Here is a 6,000-nt window from a genome sequence, read left to right on the forward strand (position 1 = left end):
ATATATATATATATATATATATATATATATATATATATATATATATATATAATAACATATGTAATAATAACATATTATTAAATTTTGTTAGAATATTAATGGTTATAAATCAAACTATAATATAATTCACATATAACATAATAATAATAATTATAATAATAATAATAATAATAATTATTATTATTTTATTATTATTTATAATAAGTATATATCTCTTATCTTTTCTTGCTTAAGCAAGAGACGGTCCTTCTATTGACTTAGGTAAGAAAATAATTTACGAAGGTTACAACAACCGCACAGAGGTGCAAACCCCCACAAAGGAAGAGGGGAAGGAAATACAACGTGCCCGAAACAAACCCGCCCAAACACAAACTAAAACCAAGGCCCAGATAGCCCTAGAACCTTAAACTTGCATGTGGACCCCAAAGTCTACTTACAAGTTAGCCGCCGTTGATCTGACTCCTTTTTAAATAGAGAACTAAAACCAAATCACACGGAGCAATAGCCCGTGGAAAAAGCCCTAAACTGCTTTACCATTGCTGGTCGTCGATCTTCTCTCTTTGATCCTATGGCTAGTATCCATATCGCGTGGCTTAAAAGCACGATGAATACCACGTGATGAGGGTGGTCTTCCTTTCCCATCCCCTGCCACGTGCTACTCACTAAGTGGCATCGCTGGCTTTCCATGAAAACCATCTTTTGTTTTGAGGGCGCCCGATGAAGGTGGTAAACCATAAGCAGTTTTGACCTTCTGGACCCACAAACTTGCATGACAAACTGTGGCCACTGATCTCCCCCCTCCTGATCTGACGGCCACTATCAACATCGCATTGCCAATAAGCCCGAGGAATAACGTGCGATGAAGGCAGTATTCACTCTTCTTCCCCCGCCACGCATCGCTTGCTAAGTGGCATCACTTACCATCCAAGAAAATCACTTTCAGGTCAAGGGGCGCCTGATGTGGGTGGTTTCTTTCGAGTAGTTTCTGATTCCGGTTCCCTGATCCTTTGTCCTCCAATGTGATACATGAGGACGACATGCTTGAAAGGGTCACCTCGTGCATGGAATGTCCTTCACGGTAGCCCATTTTCTCATAGCTTTTTCCCTTTGAGCAGAAATCCTTTGGTTCGATGACTATCTCTATCGAGGATTCCTGTGAGACCTTACAATGCTCAACCTCTGAGAAATACTTATGCTTCATTGACATGAAGTGACATACTGTATCGTTGTTTATTTTGATAATGATGTCTGTCGCTGAGGGTCCGCACTGAGCATTCAGCTCTCATTCTTTCATCTGTTACCTCCTCCCACCAGCAGCACATGTCAGTAAGCTTGCTTCTAACCCCCTCATTGGCAAGCCAATTTGCCACTTTGTTGGCTTCCCTGCGAACATGCACAAACCTAAGAGTTCTTAGAATTCTTAGGTGTGATTGAATTCTTTGGTATACTTGTAAAAGTTGCCAGTGACTTGAGATTTTCTCTGGTGCTACTCCTGCACTTATCCGCTTGACCGAATTAATAACTAATTCTGAGTCATCCTCAATGATGACATTATGTATGTTGTGTTTGAACAATATTTCCAAGCATAGCTCAATCGCCATGAGCTCAGCCATATTTTTGGTTGCCTTCCCTAGATAATTGTAGAAATCACTTGTATGTTTCCCTCCTCATCTCTCATGACCCCTCCATAACCTGCTTCTCCAGGATTTCCTTTTGAGGCTCCATGTATGATAAATTTTAAAAAACCTTGAGAAGGGGGTTTGCCAGAAAGCCTTACCTTCTAAGGTGTTCTTGTTGATCTGCAGAGGACACAGGGGAAGATGAACCTAAAGCTCCAAATTCTCCTGGATTTTGTCCTCTCTATGTCTTATGGGTTTTCCAATAGAAACACCCCCTAGGGAGTGGACAATCTCCTTGAGTTGTTTAAGGATTAGCTTTAGGATGCTCCTCACCAGACCCATTTTGTCTTTGAAAATCTTGTTGTTGCACTCCTTCCATACATTCCAGATTAAGAACCCTAGAGTCAACGCCCAGGTTGAGTTTATTGTATGATTATCTGAAAAAAAATTACGTCAGTTTTTCAGCATAGCAATGATGTCATCTTCATGCCTATCTGCTTGCTCGAAGACATCTCCAACCCAGTTCCATAGTGTGGCAGTGTAGGGGCATTTGTTGAGTAGATGATTTGTGGTTTCTTCCTATTGTCCACACAGGTGATATCTCAAGGGGCCAACAAAGCCTCTTTTTCTTAGATTATCCCATGTGAGAATCTTGCCCTGATAAACCAACCACTTGAATAATTTGACCTTTATCCAATGAGGGTTATTCCAGAGTTCTTTCCAAGTCTTGTCAGTGCTTGGAAGGTTAAGCCCTATGGCTATTCTTTTGGCCTCTTTAAGGGTGAAGAGACCTACCTTATTATTTCCCCATCTTAATTGATCATCCAAGGTTGAGATTAAGATTTTCCTTTTTTCCAAAAGACCTTTGAGGGCTGTAGCTTGAGTATTTAGCATGCTCGTCTCATTGTAAACTAGAAGTTTCCAAATTCTCCACTTTCCATTGTTCCTTGATTGATCCCAAAAGTCACTTACCCTCCTTAATCCTTTGCTGATGGTATCTGTTTGGATACTAAATAAATCCTCACTATTGAGATTTCCCTCCTACTACCAATTGTCCTCCTAGAACCAGGCCAAATTTCCACTTCTGATCTCCCAAAAACTATGTTTTTGGACTAGGGATCTATCCTCCCAGGTCCTGTTCCAAACTTGAGAACCTTTTACTTGTCTTGTCATTCTTATGAGGTTCGTATCCTGCCAATTCATTGCATACTTTTGCTTCCATAGTTTTGCCCAGGGGGATTGTATTTCTTTTAGCCATCTCCACCAAACTTTAGCTCCCAGAACTCTGTTTAGAATTTCTGGGTCATGTAGACCCAAGCCTCCATGGGATTTAGGTTGGAATACCCTTTCCCATGCCACCAGGGCCCATTTCTTCTTTTCTTCACCTTTCCCCAAGAGAAAGTCTCTTTGAATGTTTATTATTTGAATACTGACCCCAGTTGGTGCCGGAATGTCTAATTGCATATACATAGGGATGGTTTGGAGGATATCCTTAGTGAGAATCAGCCTCTCTTCTAGATTTAGGGCTCTGTTTGTCCGCCTGCTAATTTTGTCTTTGAATTTATTTAAAACAGGCTCCCAGGTGTCCTTGTGCAACGGTTTATTAGTTAGGGGATCTCTCAGATACTTTGAGGGAAATGAATCTCTTTGAAAGCCCAAAATTCTAGATCGATTTCTTTGAATCGAAATATCAGAATTGAAGAAGAAAATCTTTGATTTAGTAACACTTACCTTAGTACCCACTGCCATAGCAAACTCATGTAGAATTAGCTTGAATGCTTTGGTTTCCTTGATTGTAGGTGTACCTTGAAGCATAGTGGCATCCACAAATTACTAATGTGTCACCGTGTCCCCTCCTCGAGTGAGTCTCAGACCTTGAATTCTTCCTTCCTCCTTAGCAGCTTTGATTGCTTTACCTAACCCTTCCATCATTAAAATTAAAAGGAAAGGGGAAAGAGGATCACCTTTCTTGAGACATCATGTAGGCTTGAAGGTCTTGGAGGGAGAGCCATTGAGAAGAATTGAAAAGCTAGTAGTGCTAACAAGAGCCATGACCCACTTAATCCAATTATAGTCAAAGCCATATGCTTTTAGTACTACTCTTATGTACATCCATCTAAGTTTATCATATACTTTCGCTATGTCCAGCTGAGTTATGACGCCTGCCTGCTTATTGGTGATGAGTGAAAGAACCACTTCATGCACTTGAATTATGCTATCTAGAATTTGTCTCCCTTCCACAGCCCGTTTTCTCCTCGGACACCAGGGTGGGGGGGAGAGGTTTGAGTCTATTGGCAATTACTTTGGACATTATTCTGTACACCACATTCCATAATGCTATAGGTCTAAATCTGTCTGGAGAGGTGGCCCTTTCCTGTTTGGGGATTAAGGCTATGAAAGATTCATTGAGCACCCTCAAGACATTTTTAGATTTGCGTGAGTCTTCCACTACCTCCAGAATATCATGCTTTACAATCCTCCAGCATGTCTTGAAAAAGTCCACATTAAAGCCATCCGGGCCTGGAGCTCTCCCATTGTGCATCTCTGTGATGACTTACTCAAGCTCTTCCTCTGTCGCTGGTCTGTTGAGATTGTAATTGTCTTCTCTGGAGACCAGTTTAGGAATGTACTGTGTAAATTTTTCAATAAACTGTGATCTATCTGGTGTAGTTTCCTCAGCAATTCTATGAAAATGCTAAACTAGAACCTCTTCTATCTCTTCATGAGTGTTTCTTTCTACACCATGATGATCTATAAGTTTCACAATTCAATTATTATTTCTGTGAGCTATGGTGGATCTGTGAAAGAATTTGGTGTTTTGCTCCCCTTCCTTAATCCATTGGACTCTGGATTTTTGTCTCCAGAAAATTTCCTCTTGTAGACATCTGTTTTCCCATTCATGCTGAAGTGACTCTAGTATCTCTTTCTTTTCCTCTATGTAGCCTTCTGTGATAAGAATTTGATTTATTTCCTTCAATTTCTTTTCCACTTCTCCTTTAGCTTTGAAGATATTACCAAATTCATTTTTATTCCACTCTTTGAGTCTGCCTTTAATGTGTTTGAGCCTGTGATGTAGAAGGAGCATGTTTGTACCTTGCAAGTGTAGCTCTTCTTTCCACTATTTTTCAACATTTGTGAGGAAATCTGAGTGTGTGAGCCAAACGTTCTCAAACCTGAAGGGGCTATTCCTTGGTTTACCCATTAGAGAAGCTTCGAATTGGATGGGCCAATAGTTTGAACCTCCAAAAGGAAGGCTGAACGCTGTCAGGCCACTCCCCATGAGTAGAAGTTCCTCTGAGATAATAATTCTGTCTAATTTTGAGGCTACTTGGATAGAACCACCTCTTTTGTTATGCCAAGTGAAAATACCATTGCTAGTGTCCATATCAACCAGTTTCATATTGGTGAGAAAGTTCTAGAAGGCAATTGAATCCCTACCAAGTGTTATAGTTCCCCCTTTCTTCTCTGTGAGTGATTTTATCATGTTAAAATCTCCCCCTAGAATCCAGGGTAAAGCTTGGTATCTCTTTTTCATATCTTCCAGTGTAGTGAGGAGTAGAAGTTTGTTCTCCATTGGTTGGGGACCATAGACACGAGTGATCCTGTAACACTGCCTATCACCTACAGGTTGGATAATCAAAGAGGGGTGGTGTCTGGATGCCTCCGTGTCAAGCATACCAAATTTTTGAGGATCCCATAGAGTGAGAATGCCACCAGCATATTTGTTTGCCTTGACCTCAAGATATTCATATCTATTTAGCCATTTGCTATGTTTTTGTCTCACCTTCTCCACTGAGCATTTGGTTTCCTGTATAAACACTATGTCAGGTTTTTCCTCTTTGATCCTGTTGCTTAGATTTCTTTGTTTTCTTCTACTTCCTAATCACTTGATGTTCCGGGTTGTGATATTCATTGAGGTGGGGTTTTGAAGGAGTAACTAGAAAGCTCTTTCATCCTTCCTAAGTCAATCATTAGTTTGCCACACTCTAGCAACAATTCTTTCTATCCCTTTCTTCCTCTCTTCTTGCCTTGTTTTTTTGCCAATTTTCCCGTTATTAAACCTATTGAGGAAGCCCCTTTGATTTCTTGGTTGTCATGTCCTCTTTTCACTCCTACAGCATTTTGGTGTGATTTGTTAAGGAATATCTGTTGTACCTTGTCTACATCCTCCTGTGGTATGGAGTTTATTCCTAGGTTTTCTCCAATGTTCTAAAAAAATTTCTAGCTCTAGGTTCTCCCTTTCCAGGATCTCCTGTAAGTCTTGGTCCTCTGTACCACTTTCACTTTGAGTCATTTCATGGTCTTTTTCTACTTCCATGGTGCTCAATGGGTCTGTTGTGTGTTCATTCTGTTCCTGTGTGAACTCCATGCTGGTCACTTG

Source organism: Pinus tabuliformis, chromosome 3_2, assembly GCF_031772625.1.
Source record: "Pinus tabuliformis cultivar Carrire ecotype Pingquan chromosome 3_2, CPIR1, whole genome shotgun sequence".
Classification (NCBI taxonomy): domain Eukaryota; kingdom Viridiplantae; phylum Streptophyta; class Pinopsida; order Pinales; family Pinaceae; genus Pinus; species Pinus tabuliformis.